At 47.5% G+C, this 18,863-nt stretch overlaps 1 pseudogene; it reads left to right on the top strand.

The window, feature by feature from the left end:
- Nucleotides 1-9,976: 9,976 nt before the first annotated feature.
- On the top strand, nucleotides 9,977-15,546 carry LOC119273350 (annotated as a pseudogene).
- The last annotated feature ends 3,317 nt before the right edge of the window (nucleotides 15,547-18,863 follow it).

Genomic DNA, 18,863 nt, shown 5'->3' with positions numbered 1-18,863 from the left:
CAGCCCAGTGCTCGCCTAAGAGTTTAGAAATCCTACCGAGTGGAGAGCAAACCTACCACTCGGGGGCTTAGCTGCAGCCCAGTGCTCACCTAAGTTTGAAGAAATCCTACCGAGTGGAGAGCAAACCTCCCACTCGGGGCTTAGCTGCAGTCCAAGTACCCGCCTAAGTTTAAGAAATCCTACCGAGTGGAGAGCAAACCTCACACTCCGGGGCTTAGCTGCGGCCTAGTGCTCGCCTAAGTTTGAAAAATCCTACCGAGTGGAGAGCAGACCTCCCACTCGGGGGCTTAGCTGCGGCCCAACGCTCGCCTAAGAATGGAACGCAACCCAATCCGCAAGGACGACGAGGTGCAAATCAACTGCTACCCTCTCCTTCGGAGCTGCACCACAAATGCAAAGTTATTTCGAGTGAAGATCGAGTTCCACTCGACGTATCATCCATGAAGATATTCAACGATAAATCTGTTGGGTTTCGTAGTAATTTGAAAATTTTCCTACGCACACGCAAGATCATGGTGATGCATAGCAACGAGAGGGGAGAGTGTGATCTACGTACCCTTATAGATCGACAACGGAAGCGTTAGCACAACGTGGTTGATGTAGTCGTACGTCTTCACGGCCCGACCGATCAAGCACCGAAACTACGGCACCTCCGAGTTTTAGCACACGTTCAGCTCGATGATGATCCCCGGACTCCGATCCAGCAAAGTGTCGGGGAAGAGTTCCGTCAGCACGACGGCGTGGTGACGATCTTGATGTACTACTATCGCAGGACTTCGCCTAAGCACCGCTGCAATATTATCGAGGACTATGGTGGAAAGGGGGCACCGCACACGGCTAAGAATATGATCACGTGGATCAACTTCTGTGTCATGGGGTGCCCCCTTACCCCCGTATATAAAGGAGCAAGGGGGAGGGGGCGGCCGGCCTAGGAGGGGGCGCGCCAAGTGGAGTCCTACTCCCACCGGGAGTAGGACTCCCTCCTTCCTTGTTGGAGTAGGAGAAGGGGGAAGAGGGGGAGAGGAAGAAGGAAAAGGGGGCTGCGCCCCTTGTCCAATTCGGACCAGAGGGGGGGGGGGGCGCAGGCCTCCTTCCGTTTGGCCTCTCTCCTCTATTCCCATATGGCCCAATAAGGCCCATATACTCCCCGGCGAATTCCCGTACCTCTCCGGTACTCCGAAAAATACCAGAATCACTCGGAACCTTTCCGATGTCCGAATATAGTCGTCCAATATATCGATCGTTATGTCTCGACCATTTGGAGACTCCTCGTCATGTCCCCGATCTCATCTGGGACTCCGAACTCCTTCGGTACATCAAAACTCATAAACTCATAATATAACTGTCATTGAAACCTTAAGCGTGCAGACCCTACGGGTTCAAGAACAATATAGACATGACCGAGACACGTCTCCAGTCAATAACCAATAGCGGAACCTGGATGCTCATATTGGCTCCCACAAATTCTACGAAGATCTTTATCGGTCAGACTGCATAACAACATACGTTGTTCCCTTTGTCATCGGTATGTTACTTGCCCGAGATTCGATCGTTGGTATCTTAATACCTAGTTCAATCTCGTTACCGGCAAGTCTCTTTACTCGTTCCGTAATACATCATCTCACAACTAACTCATTAGTTGCAATGCTTGCAAGGCTTATGTGATGTGTATTACCGAGAGGGCCCAGAGATACCTCTCCGACAATCGGAGTGACAAATCCTAATCTCGAAATACGCCAACCCAACATGTACCTTTGGAGACACCTGTAGAGCTCCTTTATAATCACCCAGTTACGTTGTGACGTTTGGTAGCACACAAAGTGTTCCTCCGGCAAACGGGAGTTGCATAATCTCATAGTCATAGGAACATGTATAAGTCATGAAGAAAGCAATACCAACATACTAAACGATCGGGTGCTAAGCTAATGGAATGGGTCATGTCAATCACATCATTCTCCTAATGATGTGATCCCGTTAATCACATAACAACTCTTTTGTTTATGGTTAGGAAACATAACCATCTTCGATTAACGAGCTAGTCAAGTAGAGGCATACTAGTGACACTCTGTTTGTCTATGTATTCACACATGTATTATGTTTCCGGTTAATACAATTCTAGCATGAATAATAAACATTTATCATGATATAAGGAAATAAATAGTAACTTTATTATTGCCTCTAGGGCATATTTCCTTCAAAATCAAGTTCAGATAAGACCTAAAGGTCCCAGACCTCAGATCAAAGTACTCGAGCCCTCAGCTCGACAGAGCTTAACAGTTACAAAACCCACTCGGCATTCCGAGGCAAATTTAAAGTGAAGCATAAAAGTTTTTCATTCCTTAGGCGGAGGACTGGAAGGGGCGACGAACTCGTCCAAGTTGATCCCATATGCAATACGAGTGGCAGCAGCAATGAAAGTCTCCATGAAGTCCTGAAAGATGTACTTCCTGGTATTGGCAACTTGGATGGCGGCCAGCTTTTCTTCTCGCGCCTCCTTGCAATAGACGCGGACCAGAGACAGAGCGTCATCAGCACCACATCTAGCAGAAGATTTCTTCCATTCCGCCACGCGACCCGGGACTTCATTTCAGTCGAACCATCAGAGACTCGAGGTCGTCCCAGGCCAGAGTGATGTGTCGATCCGCGACATCGCAACCTTCAGCCGAGCAAGATAGTCAACAACACCGGTAACACGAGACTCCAGTCGGAGCACGTTCATAGAAGCCTCGTCCTTCACGAGAGAATTGGCGGGGTCCAAGCCTGGCTCCACTCAATTGGTTTCCTCTTTGAAGCTCTGGCAGAATTCTGCAAACACGATTCAAGAATAAGACAGTGGCCCTACACAGGCTTGGTAACTGCAAGACAGTCGGGTCGGAGTAATTACCTTCGAGCATGACGAACAGCTTCTTGGCAAGTCCACCGAGATAAGCCTCCAGATCGTTCCTCTTCCCCGCCAGCTCACCTGCCTTGTCGTGCAGAGCCATCTTGTCGTTCTTCAGTCGGCTGACCTCTCGATTAGCTGTGTCGAGAGCAGTTTTCAGTCTGGAGTTCTCCTGTTCAAGAGTTCCGACTGAAGCCAATTTCTTTTCTGCAAGCTTCATTTTGCTCAAGGCCTCCTTCTGCGCTTCGGCAAGATCTTGATCCTTCTTCTTCAGAGCTTCCTCCAGTTTATCTATAGAACGTCGAGTGAGATCAACATCAAGAACGGGCAAGAAAGAAAAAGTCACTCATCAAGAATGAGAAACCTCACCAGCCATACCTTTTGCTTCTTCTCGCGCCTTCTGCAGGTTCTGTTGAGCAAGCTTCAAGTCCAGGTTGAGCTGGATCTGTTTGTTCTCCAACTCAGTGTAGAGAGCCACAAGTTCACAGGATTTCTGCAAAAATCAGTCGATAGAGGTCCAAGATAAGTTGCTTCCGAGTAACCAAGAGACAATGATGGCGTTTCTAAGACTACAGCTGAATCAAAAACATTCAACAGTAGTCTCGGGGACTACACCCAGTGGGTGCACTCAGCGTGCCCCACTGGTTTTGAAAAAAAAATCGACTGCCCGTAGTCGACCGGATACAGTTTCATTCGACATGGCCTGACCAGACCGAGTGAGGAAGTACAACTACAGCAACACAATATAAAGACTACAGTCGACTGCCAGCAGTCCACCGTAGTCTCTGGGACTACACCCAGTGGGTGCACTAAGCGTGCCCCCACTCGTCCAAAACTTAATAGACACAACCAGTGGGTGTACAAATTTAAAGATCTTCGGAAAAGAGATTCTTCAGACAGCATACTCCAATAGAACAAGCAGTGAATCGACTGACATGGACATTACTCTGAAGAGCTGAACTCGCGTCATAAGCTGCTTGGCTGGCTTCTCGAGCCACCTTGACCTGCTCCATCATAATCCCTGCCTGGCGTATAGCTTCCTTAGCTGCACCCACTTGGTCCTCAGGGACGTGGTGTGTGGCGAAGAGCGAAGGCGGATTTGCGGTCGACGTCGAGGGCCGCACACTCGTCAGAGGAACGGCGAAAGTCACAGAAGCCCGAGTGGTATCACCACCGTCTCGAGCTACGGCCTCAGGCGCCGGAGTAGATTGTGGGTTCTCGCCAGCCGACGCTTTCCTGTTCCGCCTCACTCTCGGCGGCACTTCGTCGTCGTCGTCAGGGAGGTTAATAACATGAGGAGGAGCTACGAGAAAAATTCAATCGACCAGAGTTATAAGAAATCGTCAGTCAATTCAAGGCAGAACATCAGTAATCATACTAGGGTTGGAAGTAACAACATCTTCCATCTCTTGATCATCGTCCTTGGCGGAGATCTCAGAAGTAGCAGCACTGCAAATTTTGAAAGACAGTCAGTTGGCTCCATTGTTGAGGAAATCGTTAACTGGTAGCTGCTCAGTCGGCTGGTGAGTAGGGGATTAATAGGCTAATCGGCAAGTTAATCGTCCATTTAATCAATTAATCGGACGATTTATTGGGTAATCGGCTACTCGGGGACCCTATGAGTAGGGATTAATCGGCAAGTTAATTGGTTAATCGGATGAATTCTTGAACAGGGGTTGGCTCAATGAATCGACCAAGGATCTGTCCACGGTCGACAAAGGAGAACAAGTTCTATTATTACCCAGAAATGGTGGGGACAGTCATCTTCATCTTGGGCAGAGCCTTGGGTGGCTTGGACGGCGCCGCGCGGGGGTGCTTGGGAGCTTTTTCAGTCGGCGCTGGAGGAGAGGTCAGGGCGCTTCGACGACTGCCCAACGGGAGCAGTCTCCTTACCACGTTCCCGCGCAGGGTCGTGTGTAAGCTTGGATCGCCTTTCCGAGCGGGGAGGTTCAGCTTCCTCCTCCTCCCTCCTCTTCGCTGGAGTCGACGTCGTCGTCTCCCTCTCCTTTGTCGTCAGATTCCCACTCTCCTTGTTCGTCTCCACTTTCGCCTCCGCTCGCCTCCCCTTCCTCGGCCTGCTCCTATGCTCCGTTGGGTGTCGAGTACATCTCTGTAGTTGCCTGGAGAACAGCAGACAAGTCAAAAGTCAGTCGACCGATTCAAAGAGAACAAATGAAGAAAGCAAGATCTCAGTCGGGAACACAAGGTCAAACCTGGTCCACTTCATATGAGTTGTCGAGCGGAGGAACCCTCCTGGCTCCTCGGGGGTTGTCTTTGTTCCCTGTGATGCTCGACAGCCACCCTTCCAGCATCTCGTCAGTGACCTCCTCTGGGTGAATCCGAGTGGTGTCTTCGAGACACGAGTACAGCCACATCAGGTGGTCATGAGCCTGAAGCGGTTGTATGCGCCTCCGAAGGAAGACCTCCTGCAAGTCCATGCCGGTCACGCCCTCTCGGACAAGCTGAACCACTCGACCAACCAGCATCTTGACTTGCGCCTTTTCCTTCGGCAGCACTTTCAGAGAGGCAGGTTTTTGAGCTCGGTCCAGAGAGAAAGGGGGAAGCCCAGTCGACTGCCCTGGGGTCACCTGGTCTTGGCAGTAAAACCAGGTCGACTGCCAACCACGGACCAACTCGGGAAAAGTGATAGACGGAAAAGAACTTTTCCCCCTCATCTGGATCGCCAGGCCCCCGCACAGCTGGATCACTTGCGTCCATTCGTCACTCGACTTGGCTTTCTTTACCGATTGGGAACGGCAAGTGAAGATGTGTTTAAAGAGTCCCCAATGAGGGCGGCAACCCAAGAAACTTTCGCAAAAGGAAACGAAAGCAGCAAGATACACGATGGAATTGGGAGTGGAGTGATGGAGCTACGCTCCGAAGAAGTTCAAAAAGCTCTGGAAAAAAGGATGAGGACGTAGAGAAAATACGCGATCGATATGGGTGGTGACGAGGACGCACTCACCGTCACGAGGTTGGGGTACGACTTCTTTCCCCAGGAGACGCGCAGCTTCATGGGGAATGACTCCCCCCTCGACCATGTCATCAAGATCTTCCTGCCGAATCACCGACGACATCCAGTCGCCCTGGATCCAATCCCTGGGCAGAGCAGTCCTCGAGGAAGATCCGCCCCAAGCGGACTTCTTCCCCTTCCCCTGCACCGCCGCCTTCTTCGCGCGCTCCAAAGACGACGTCTTGTCCTTCACCATCATCGCCGGCGAGGCTCGAACGGACCTACGGCGCTAGGGTGAGAGCGGAGGTGGCGGAGGACCTTGTGAAGGGAGAAGGAAAGGCGAGAGCACACTGTTTGGGAGCCCCGAGCCGGCAGCTTATAAGGGGCCTCTTCCGAGTGGCTGACCGGTAGGCCCAGGCGATCCCGTCAAATCCCGCAACAGGTGCGCGTGCGGTACGTGGCAAAAAAGGTGGCTCGGGAATCGAGGAGCTTCCGTCCTATCCCATCCGATTACTGCGGCCGCCCCCGTCCCGCTCGCTTCCCGAAATTCAAATCCCGCAAAATCCGCGGGCTGTAGAACAACTCATCAAACAGAAGATCCCGCTCGAGCCGGCACTCGGTATTTCGCAAGTAAGGAAATTCACTCGACGAGAGACCAAGAATGGATCAAGGTGACCGAAAGAAGTTGACAACGTCATCCGTGACAATTGATCCAGTACAAGACATTCATATAACGCTAAGAACCAGTCGGAAGGATCCCCAACTCCTTCCCCACTCGAACCACGATTCATTCGGGGGATAATGATGAAGCTATGTAACTAGGACCAACCTTAATTTGTGCACACGAGTGAAACAGATTCAACTTTTTGACATAAAAGATGGTAGCAAGCATAATGTTTTTTCGACATTAGCCACGTGCATAGGGTCTAATTGTCAAGTAATTTAGTTATTAGGAGCATGTAGTGAATGGAGCGACAAGAAAAAATATGGCTGTGCAATTTTTGAAAATAATAGATGGAGATAATTTCCTTATGTGGATGGACCGGTGCTTACATGATTCTTACTTGAACAAACCTCCTACTTATGATTAACCACCTCACAAGCATCTGCAACTACGAGAAAAGTATTATTTGGATCCAAGTCAGTCCCTTACGAAGTAGCGCATAAACTAGGGTTTAAGCTTCTGTCACTCTCGCAACCCATCATCTAATAACTGCTCCACAATGCATTCCCTTAGGCCCAAGTATGATGAAGTGTCATGTAGTCGACATTCACATGACACCACTAAGGGAATCACTACATACATACATACATACATATCAAGTTCACATGATTACTTCCAACAAGATTTCTCTCGTGACCTCAAGAACCAAAGTAACTAAAGCCTCCCCTTTAATCCCGGTTCTTATATGAACCGGGACTAAAGGGTCGTTACTAAAGCCTCCCCTTTAGTCCCGGTTTTTATATGAACCGGGACTAAAGGCCCTCCACGTGGCTGCTGCCTGGAGGTCCACCTTTAGTCCCGGTCCAACCGGTACTAAAGGAAATTTTATGATATTTTTTGAAGTTTTTTGAATTTTTTTATTTTCAAATTTCTGAAATATTTTAACCTCTAGTCTCTAATCACCCCTCATCACTGCTCAATTTAACCTCTTATCTCTAATCACCCCTCATCATTCCAAATCATCTAACTTCCCGGACGGTCACCCATCCTCTCACTACTCTAGCCTGAGCACGCTTAACTTCCGGGTTCTATTCTCCCTCGTTTCCAAGTCTGCACTTGTTGTTTTCCTGACAATAGTAAGATGTCAATCCTATTAACCCTCAGGAATTTAGCTTGAGCATGAGGTCACACATTTCACTGTTTGAGTTTGAAACTATTGTTCTAAAAAACAATAATTATTTAGTAACACCAATATTTCTTGAATAAGTAGTTTGACCAGAGTTTGACCGCAGTTTGACCATAGCTTGACCAATGATTGACCAGATTTGACCAAAATTTAAAAAAACTGAAATAATTATTTAGTAACACTAATATTTCTTGAATAAGTAGTTTGACGATTGTTGGACCATAGTTTGACCAGATTTGACCAAAATTCAAAAAAATGAAATAATTATTTAGTAACACTAATATTCTTGAATAATTATTTAGTAACACTAATATTTCTTGAATAAGTAGTTTGATCATAGTTTGACCAGATTTAACGAAAATACAAAAAAATGAAATTTCAGCATAACTTTTTTTCCTTTTAGAATTTGAGGATTCTAAAAATTTGCAAACAGGCAGTAGGCTGTCAAAATCGGATGCGGATTTTCGTGTTGAACATTTTGATATATTATACGTTTTTTTCCGACATCGTATGCAATTACGTTTTCCCTGCACTTTTTGCAAAACATGTCCAAATTTAAGTTTTTAAATTTTCCTAACTAGTAGATGTAGTAATATAACTACCTCTCGAAGGATTTTATTTTTTGAAGTTTTTACCATTTTCTTTTGATTTTTTCAAAACAAAAAAGGCGATCCAGGGGGGGTAGAGTTTGACAATGGGACCTTTAGTCCCGGTTTGAGACACAAACCGGGAATAAAGGCCATCGCACCCTTTAGTCCCGGTTCGTGTCTCAAACCGGGACTAAAGGTCTAATCTTTTGTCACGGTATTTAACTTACATTCCTGTTTGAAAACCCAATAGTTCCTGTTGGTATGATTTGCGGGCTTACCGGGTGTGCCATGAATCTGACAGGGCCTCTCAAGGATTTTATCTAAGTTGGATGGCCCGTTTTGTTGCCTTTGAAAGGTTTCTTCCGCTGAGCGGACTTGGGACCGCTGAATCCGGCATTGACTGCCGTATCGTCTACGTCGTCGTCATTGTTGTTATTACGACGTTTGTTTTTATTGCGGCCAGGTTTACCATTGCCGTCCCGCACCTCGGAGGTGCCAGAGTCACCTGAATTGTTGATTCTACGAGCCAACCAGCTGTCTTCACCCACATAGAAGCGGGTCATAAGTGCCGTTAAGGCAGCCATGGTCTTCGACTTTTCCTGCCCAAGGTGCCGGGCGAGCCATTCGTCACGGACGCTGTGCTGAAAGGCCGCTAAGGCTTCGGCATCCGGACCGTCTTTTAGTTAAGAACCGATTCCAAAGCTTGTGAGCTGATTCGCCTGGCTGCTACATTATGTGACTCAAGTCGTCAGCATCCGGTGGCCGGACATAAGTGCCCTGAAAGTTAGCCCTAAAAGCATCTTCCAAGTCTTCCCAGGTTCCAATGGAGTTCTCTGGGAGGCTATTTAGCTACTACTGTGTTGGTCCTTTTAGCTTTAGAGGAAGATATTTAATGGTGTGGAGATCATCTCCTCGAGCCATATGAAGGAGAAGTAAATCTTCAATCCAGACGGCCGGATCCGTCGTTCCATCGTATGGTTCGATGTTTACGGGTTTAAACCCTTCCGGAAACTGATGTTCCATAACCTCATCAGCGAAGCACAGGGGGTGTTCGGGCCCCTCCGTATCTCGCAACGTCGTGGCGGAGATCATCTGACATCTGAGTTCTATACTTTAAGTGTCCATGCAACTTTATTGCTATGTGAAAAATATTTAAGTTGTTTGTTGGAAGAAAATTTGTGATTTTTGAACAACATTAATATTTTGTACAACCTTCACTGCAAATTAGATGATCTAGATTTGTTTAGATACAAATGTATCCAACACTTAAGTTTGTCTAGATACATCCTTATTTAGTAAAATCTGAGCCAGCAAACGCGAGACCGATGGAGTATATGTCTATTTTCAAGCAATCACGACTTACCAAAAACAACAAAAGAAAGAGTAAGAAATCACGATTTATAAAGGAAAAACATTTGAGTATTTTTAGCAATTTGTTGAAGCATTAATTAAATTCTATATTGAGTTGGCGGAAGGAAATCATGACTTCTCGAAGCATTAATTAAATTATATATACAGCTTTTACAGCAATTTATGCAAGCAATTTTCTACATGCATGTTTCCGTGGCTCAGTCAACGCTTTAAAAGATTTCCATCATAGGCCAGGGCACTCAACATCTCTGTTTATTTATTTCTTTCTTCTTTGTGTGAGAAAAAGCCCCTCATTTTCCTTTAACAAATTCCCTAACCTCGCCAAAATTCTTGCCCCGCCGTGTTGTTGTGCCGTGCCTGGGCAGACCTGCCGCCGGAGCTTGTTTGCCGCATCGCCGACGGAATTGACGCCCTCAAGTGCTATGTGAGTGCGCGGGGAACTTACCTGACATGGCGTTTCCCGCTCATGCCACCATTCACGTCGCTGCTCGTGGACCATAGCGACGACCCCACCAAGCGCTGCACCACCGCCGCAATCAAGTGTCGTACCACTGTAGCCTGGACCCTCACGCATCAAGCTCACCAAAATCCCCTATGTTAGGACCTGTCTTGTCTACTGTGGCAGATGGCTTGCCCTCTTTGTCTACATCGACGACGGTCATAGTCTGCTTAGCCTTTTCCACCCCATCATGGCCGTTGAGATCCTCCTACCCCCGCTGATCTACGATAGACGCCTCGTCTCCAAGATGCTCTTTGCACCCAACCCCACCACTAATTACTTATTGGCCGCCGTGATATGTGACATCAATAGGCTTCCTACATCGCCGCAGGGGCCGGGAGGTGGGCCGTCCTCGACCCCATCCGCCTCGCCGATGGAGACCAGATCACTGACATCCTCTACAACAGAAATGGTATGGTCTACTGCCTCACTCAGTTTGGAGATGTCCACATGCTCCGCCTGCTGTAGCGCTGCCGCAGGGAACCTGTCACATTCTTGAGGGACACACATTAGCGCATCACGTAGTGCATAACAAGCGGATCATCTAGATGCACGGGACAGGTCTAGATCTAAAAGTGTCGACCACTATAGAGACACTGTTGTCATCTGTGGGAAGCAACTTACTGTTTGACGTGGCCACCAATTTGACCCCGCCAAATAATACAATCTCAACTTTCACTAGCGCTAATAACCTTGTGTTCTAGGATTGTAACATATACCAAATCTGGAGGAATGCAGCCTCCACGGTTAGTATGCAGCTGCCAGGAGTGGGTCATTGTCATATCGAACATGAAAAAAAAATTGTTCTGAGTTATGACCCCCAGCGCCGACCATGTTGGTACATTCTAACTGACTTAATGGGACACTTAGTGTTTGTTGGGAGGAACAGGGCAGTGTCGATATATGCAGAAGGAGTTCCAGGACTCAGGGGTGATTGTGTGTACTGGATCTCTGGGAGAGGTAGTGATGGGGGCATGGTCTGTGACATCAAAACTAGCCGGTCAATACCTTGCATTCCCCTCATGGATGGCAAAATTCCGGGGTTTCCACAAAGCACAATTTGCTGGTACATTCTAAGTGGTGAATGAAAGAAGAGTTTACCCGACCCGAGCAAAGGCCCATGCTTAATATGGAAAAAAGTGATGCATCACTAGGGCAGCCTGGTGACATAGTGATAAGGACCATTAAACCACATTGGTGGAAGTGATGTTGTACCGTCGGTAAAGGGTTTGGTTCATGTTTTTTGTATACTACATTCAAAGTTTATTTAATTCATTTGGAATTGTCGGCCTATCATTTGATTCACCGTTCCCTACATTTGAAGTAAAGAAGATAAATTTAACATAACATTAAACGATTGGAACCCAAACAACCTCTCACATAACAATTGATAAACTGGGGTTTGGGTTACTATCACTCTAGCAACCCATAATCAACAAACTGATTCCACAATTCCTTCTTCTAGGCATCAATACCGTGCAGTGTCTTGCAATTGACGTTCTCTTAACAGCACTAGAGGAAGAACAACACAAAATATAATCAAAACATTGAATAGTTATCTACTTCGCATGACTACTACCAATAAGGCTTTTCGCATGTCCTCAATAAATAATGTATAATGATCAGTAGGTATGAATATATGAAGAACAATCTGAAAATAACAATTTCTCACAAATAATTCTCCGATGCATCAACTACAAATGTGTAATCAACACATAAAATACTCACAGAATATGAACTTTGATACAAATATTGAGCAAGAGGGATGATCTAGGGTTTGAAGATTACATGGTGCTGGTGAAGATATTGATGGAGAAGATGATCCCAATGATGAATAGAGTGTTGGTGATCCTGATGATGAACATGAAAGTTTCTCCGGTGGAGTCGCTCCTCCATGCTCGTCGTCAGCCTCCTTCGCCACACCGAGCGTTGGCAAAAATTTAAGTGTCCATGCACTTTAGTGCTATGTGAAAAATATTGAAGTTGTTTGTACAGCCCATCCCACTGGTACTCGTACAGCCCGCAATCGATGGCGGGAGGCCATCTTCCTCGTCTCCGGTCAGCTCGGCCGCCATTGCGCTCCGGTGCCGTGCATCGCCAGCAGAGCCTCCCCCACCCTTCCAACACCACCGCTCGACTCCCCTTGACCCTGCGGAGTTGCCCAGCATCTCAAACACGGTCGGGAGCCACGACATCCCAGAGCCCCAAACCCACCCGAAGCTTCCTTCGCCGCGGGGCTCACCGCTGGCGAATCCCTTCGCCCCCACCACCCTAGAGACCACCAGGAGGACCGCCCCGGGGTGGCGGATCCATCCCGACCCTCTGGAGCCCGCGGGAAGCCACCGCTCGCCGGCGTTGATCGCCGAAGCCTCGCCTCTGTTCGGCCAAAGGAAGAAGGAGGCGGGGGCGACTGGTCAAACCTGACCAGTGGGCCCCCTGGACCCACTGTCAGTGACCAGCCCTGCCACCACGTGCTTTAAGTGAAAGCGTAATGCCCCAGAGTACGTCTCCCCTACTAAGAAAGCGTATTCTGTATTGAAACGTTTTCCTTTTTCTGTTTTATTTTAAAAATAGAATTTGACTAAACTTTGACTGGCTATAACTTTTTAAATATAAATCCAAATGACTTTATTCTTTTTCAGTTGTTTCCCAAATATTGTCTAGTTTATTTTCATATTTATTTCAAAATTTTCCAAACAACTTTTTTGTACTGTTTTTAAAGTATGTGTTATTTGAATATTTTCAAAAATAGGAGTTTGAAGAAGGAGAAAACTTTCAAAAGTTTTGGAATGCACCCTGCCTCTCCACAACTTGAAGGCAAGCATTCTGAACCCTGGCATAATATTTCGTGGGTTGTTTGATACGGTTATAATACCACCTCGACATGAAGCATTAGTTATTTTTATGTGACGATGTGATCATACGCTTTGAGTGCATAATGAAAATTCTTGCTGTTGGAAATGGATATGCTTGTGATAGCAATCACCCTCATATGCCTCTCATGCCTACCGGGAAGGATCCGGGAAAGTCTCTGTCTTGGGTAGACACGAGCTTGTCCCACGTCGAGACGGTTATGACCGGTGGGGCGGGGGAGGTATGATGAGTGGTGGTGGTGTCTGATGGATGTGAAATATAATTCTTGAGCTAACCATGCAGGAAATACTTAAACCTCCTGAGTCGACCGTAGATCGAGTCTTGTTCCAGTAACCCCCATACTTGTTTCGTGCTGCCACTTGTCCCTGCCATAGGTGGGGTACAGTTCAGTAAGTTGTCAACCCCTGTCTTAGCACACACCGTACAGAGAGGCCATGGTGGAAGATACCGGCTGCATCCGGTAGGCATGCCACCTGGTCCGGGGCATGGGTGTTTCCGGTTGGGACCGAGAGGGGGGCACCCCTTAGAGCGCGCGATAGAAATTTGATCCCATGCTACGCGAGGTTGTAGCCTCCCCACATAGAGTTTTGCTTAACAGGTGTCATGGGTGATTCCAGACACGAGTAAAGTTAAGCTGGTGTGTGCAAGTCAGGCGTGTTTTCGACTAAAAGACCGTAGACGGAATTAGTTCCGATGGACTAAAGAAATCCGTCACTCGTGGGTAAAGAGTACACCCTCTGCAGAGATATTATACCTATTCGAATAGCCATGTCCATGGTTAAGGACTATAGTCAGGGATGGGTCAAGTGTCGGTCTTAGTGTCGGTCTTCGGAGGAAAAACTACTGAACCAGAACATTAGTTATGATCTGTGACATATGATGATTATGATTATTATTATTGTGGACTAATCATTTTTATTATTTGAAATTTATGAGTATACCTGGGACGGTTCTACCTCCTGGATATTCACTGTGATTATTCTTATATAAGCCCTTTATGTGGTGTCGCTCAGACGCCCGACTGTGGCATGCTTGTCATTTCATTTGCTTATAATCCCTTTATGCGGTGTCGCTCAGACGCCCGACTGTGGCATGTTTGTCATTTCATTTACTTATAAGCCCTTTATGTGGTGTCGCTCAGACGCCCGACTGTGGCATGTTTGTCATTTCATCTACTTATAAGCCCTTTATGTGGTGTCGTTTAGATGCCCGACTGAGGCATACTTTATATTGTTATCCTTTCGAGGCGTCGCTTCAGACACCCGATCGGTGCATTCTATTTCTACTCGCTGATTGCATATTCATATATGACATGATTAACCTGCTTGCATGCATCATGAGCTTCATTCATGACTGACGAAGTAATCATAGAATATTTCAAAGCATGATTATCAGTGGCTATATTATACATGTGTTCTTAATGTTTGCGAGTACATTCAAAGTACTCACTGGCTTGTCCCTGGCTATTGTCTTGGCCAGATTTCTTGTGTGGAGAGGAGCATTGTGATGACAGCCCCGGAACCTACGCAATAATGATAGCAGCCTCGCGAAGATAGGAGTTATCCTGGTCAGCTGTTCCTGTGGAAAATGGAGTCCCATAGACGCTGATGATCCGCAAACTGCTTTCGCCATCAACCACTAGAAACCAATTGTTGTACCCATAGGCCAGAATGGTCTTGTACTACATATTTTGTATTTTGCTTGGAGTTTCTGTAACAAGTTGCTGTCTCATCAGCTAGCAGTAATCCTGGGGCTGGTGAGCACAAGGGCCGCTTTTGGGAAATTAATATCCCGAAAAAACCGGTCCTGACACCGATGGAGACCAGATCACTGACCTCCTCTACCACAGAAATGGTATGGTCTACTGCCTCACTCGGTTTGGAGATGTCCACAAGCTCCGCCTGCTGTAGCGCCGCCGTAGGGAACCTGTCATTCTGGAGGGACACACATTAGCACATCATGTAGTGCATAACAAGCGGATAATCTAGATGCACGGGACAACACCAGATCTAAAAGTGCCGACCACTATAGAGACATTGTTTTCATCTGTGGGAAGCAACTTACTGTTCGACTTGGCCACCGGTTTCGCCCCGCCATATAATTCAATCTCGACTTTCACTAGCGCTAATAACCTTGTGTTCTGCGATTATTACATATACCAAATCTGGAGGAATGCAGCCTCCACAGTTAGTATGCAGCTGTCGGGAGGGGGTCGTTGTCATATCGAACATGACAAAATATTTGTTCTAAGGTATGACCCCCAGCGCCTACCATGTTGGGACGTTCTGACCGACTTAAGGGGACACTTAGTGTTTGTTGGGAGGAACAAAGCAGTGTCGATATATGCAGAAGGTGTTCCAGGACTCAAGGGTGATTGTGTGCACTGGATCGGTGGGAGAGGTAGGGATTGGGGCATGGTCTTTGACATGAAAACTGGTAGGTCAACACCTTGCATTCCCCTCATGGATGGTGTCATTCCTAGGTCTCCACAAAGCATAATCTGCTGGTACTTTCTAAGCGATGAATGAAATAAGAATTTACCAGACCCGAGCAAGGGCCCAAGCTTAATCTAGAAAGAAAGTGATTTGTCACTGGGGCAGCTTGGCGACATAGTGATAAGGACCACCAACCACGTTGGTGGAAGTGATGTTGTACCGTTGGTAAAGGATTTTGTTCGTGTGTTTTTATCCTTCATTCGAAGTTTGTTTAATTCATGTGGAATCGTCAGCCTGTCATTTGAATCACCGTTCCCTACATTTGAAGTAATCAATATAAATTTAACATAACCTTAAACAAATGGATCCAAAACATCTCATCACATAACAATTGATAAATTGGGTTTGGGTTACTATCACTCCAGCAACCCACAATCAACAACCTGATTCCACAATTCCTTCCCCTAGGCCTCAATATGGTGAAGTGTCATGCAATCGACGTTCTCATAACACCAGTAGAGCAATAACAACACAACATATAATAGAAACATTGAATGGTATCTACTAAGACTTTTCGTGTGTCCTCAAGAACTAATGGATCAACTCACAAGACATCATGCGGATAATGATTAGTAGGTATGAATATATGAAGAACAATCTGACATAACAATCTTTCACAAATAATTCTCCTATGCATCACTACGAACGTGTAATCAACACATAATATACTCACATGTACCAATATGAACTTTGATACAAAGACTGAGCAAGAGGGATGATCTAGGGTTCAAAGATCAGATGGTGCTGCTGAAGATGTTGATGGAGAAGATGATCCTGATGATGAATAGAGTGTTGGTGATACCGATGATGAACATGGAAGTTTCTCCGGTAGAGTCACTCCTCCATGCTCGTCGTCGGCCTCCTTCTCCACCTCTCCCTTCATGGTCATGGCTTCAAAATGGCGAACTGAAGCATGGTCCACTGCCTCTGGCAAGTGGCCATAGCCACTATGCGAGGTACCGACTGATGTGTTGCTGCAATACGATGTTGGCAGCCAAGCGGCAAATTGGGAGAGGGGTGGGGTGGGATAATGCAACTATGGTCACCCTGGGCAGGGAATGACACCTCAACAAAAGAGATGCTGGGACGCCATCCGACGATGCAGAAGCTTGTAGATGGGATGTGGGGGCTGGCTTGCAGGGATGCTATGAATGACCGCCATAGTAGCTGGCTGGAGGGTGTGGTGTTGGAGTGGGAGGGGATGGTGAGCTGCTGCTTGATGTGAAAGGTGTTTCTGTGGCAACAACCCATGTTTTAACAACGTTTTATTTTTCTTAGTTTTTTAGGGACCTACGGGAGATAGAGGAGGGGAGCTGGGACGAAGCGTTTGACTATTGAAATAGGCGACATGACTCGGAATGGACGTCTCTGCTACTTGTGAGCTGCATTGGGATTTCCTCAAAAAGGAGAGGATGATGCAGTACAGTAGAGATAAGTATTTCCCTCTTTTATGAAACAAAGCTTATCAATCCAGTAGGAGAACCAAGCAACAATATGTAAACAACACCTGCACACAAACAACAAATTCATGCAATCCAACGCGTAGAGGAGTTGTCAATCCCTCAACGGTTAGGAGCAAGATAAATTGTATAGTATTTGATATATAGATTGAACAAAAATACAAAATAGAATACATAAAAAGAAATTACGACAATGTATTTTTAGTTTTAATATATGATAAAAGATAGACCTGGGGGCATATTTTAACTAGAGGCTTCTCTCGAGAAAATAACATATGGTGGGTAAATAAACTATTGTTGAGCAATTGATTGAAAAGCAAATAATTATATTCATATCCAAGGCAATGATCATACATAGGCATCACATCCAAAATTAGTAGATTGACTCATGCCTGCATCTACTACTATTACTAGTATAACGCCCGTGCGTTGCCACGGGCTCTTCAAAATTTATAATCAGTATCTTTCATTTATTATCCCCTCATATTGGGTGACTATGGGGTGCTTTAATTAGAAACACAATAATCAAATATTAGGAAATTTCACCGAACGAACAACAACGAATAATACGATATCTATCAAACTCGTTATCCTAAGGACGTCCCCGTCAAGCCCGTCGACAGCGTCACCCTTTTCCATCTCCCCGGCTGGACCTCGCCGAGTTTCCACCGTCGACGGCCTACCGCCGCCGCATTCTTCTGCACGAAGGAGATCAACGACGGTTTAGACGTGCATGGGTGCAGCAGAGCAGATCGACCGACGGATCGGTTGACAACACGTACCGTCGCAGGCCGCGTGGCTGTGGTGGGGGCGGCGGCGCTCGAGGTGCCCTGCGCCTCGCATTCGCAGGGCGAGATGGTGCTCGTGGCGCTGGTGCCGATCTCCTCCTCCGGACGAACGAGGAGCCAGCCGTCCAAGCTGGGCGAGGGAGCCAACGGCGGCCTGCAGCGCTGTCGGCTCGACTCCTTGCTTGCAGTAGGCGATTGCGATCGCGACGGCCTCCTCCCTCGCCCGGGTGGTGCCGTCCTCGCCGGCGGCGACCCTCCCGTCCGGCTTCGTCGCCCGACCCTTCCATCTCCCGCGCCCGTCTGGCCGCTCGTCCGCAGCACCGGCGCGCTGCAGATTTCTGGCGAACCTGCGCAGGCACCGCCTTAGCGCGTGGCCCTTCCGTGCGGCCGTGTCACCGCCCTCCCTCGCCGGTGAGCGCGCGCTGTTCGACGAGCTGCTTCGGGCGCCGAGCAAGGAGAAGGAGGTGGACGACCTCGACGCCGGGGAGGAGCCCGGGTCGGAGGCCACCTTAGCGTCGCCAGGGCCGAACGCCGGCGACGAGGAGCTGCCCTGCTCAACGCTCGAAGCGCCGTCCGTGGTCGCTGCCGTCGCCACGGCCGGCGCCATCGCCGCCCACACGGCGCACGGGAACATCCATGCCATGACGACCTGGAAGAAATGCATGGTGATCAGGAGAACTGGGGTTTGCTTGCAGGCCCTTGTGCACGTAGTACGTCCTTGTATATATATACACGTCGTGATTGCGATCGCGTTCGCCTCCGACTCCGGCGGTGGTTGCAGGGGGGGCACGGCGGCGTCTGCGGGCGCGTGATTTCCGAAATCCGAGATGCCACAGCGAGATTGCCAAAATCCTGTGGCTAATCTATGGAATACTCCGGCGGTTCCTTCCATATACGGAGGGAGTACTAATTACTGCACGGTTTAATTACTCGATCGCTTTATCGGATGAGCTAGTAATGCGGACGGATCGCTGATTTATTACCATATTTGATATTTCCCGAGTTATGGCCTTACCATACCTGGATTGATAACCTTTGGGGTAATTTAAATTTATTACTATATAATTACCATATTCAAAATTTCCTGAGTTATGACCTTACC

This window comes from Triticum dicoccoides, chromosome 3A (genome assembly GCF_002162155.2).
Source record: "Triticum dicoccoides isolate Atlit2015 ecotype Zavitan chromosome 3A, WEW_v2.0, whole genome shotgun sequence".
Taxonomy (NCBI): Eukaryota; Viridiplantae; Streptophyta; class Magnoliopsida; order Poales; family Poaceae; genus Triticum; species Triticum dicoccoides.
Note: the sequence above shows the minus strand (reverse complement) of the source record. Positions and strands in the feature narration are given on the sequence as shown.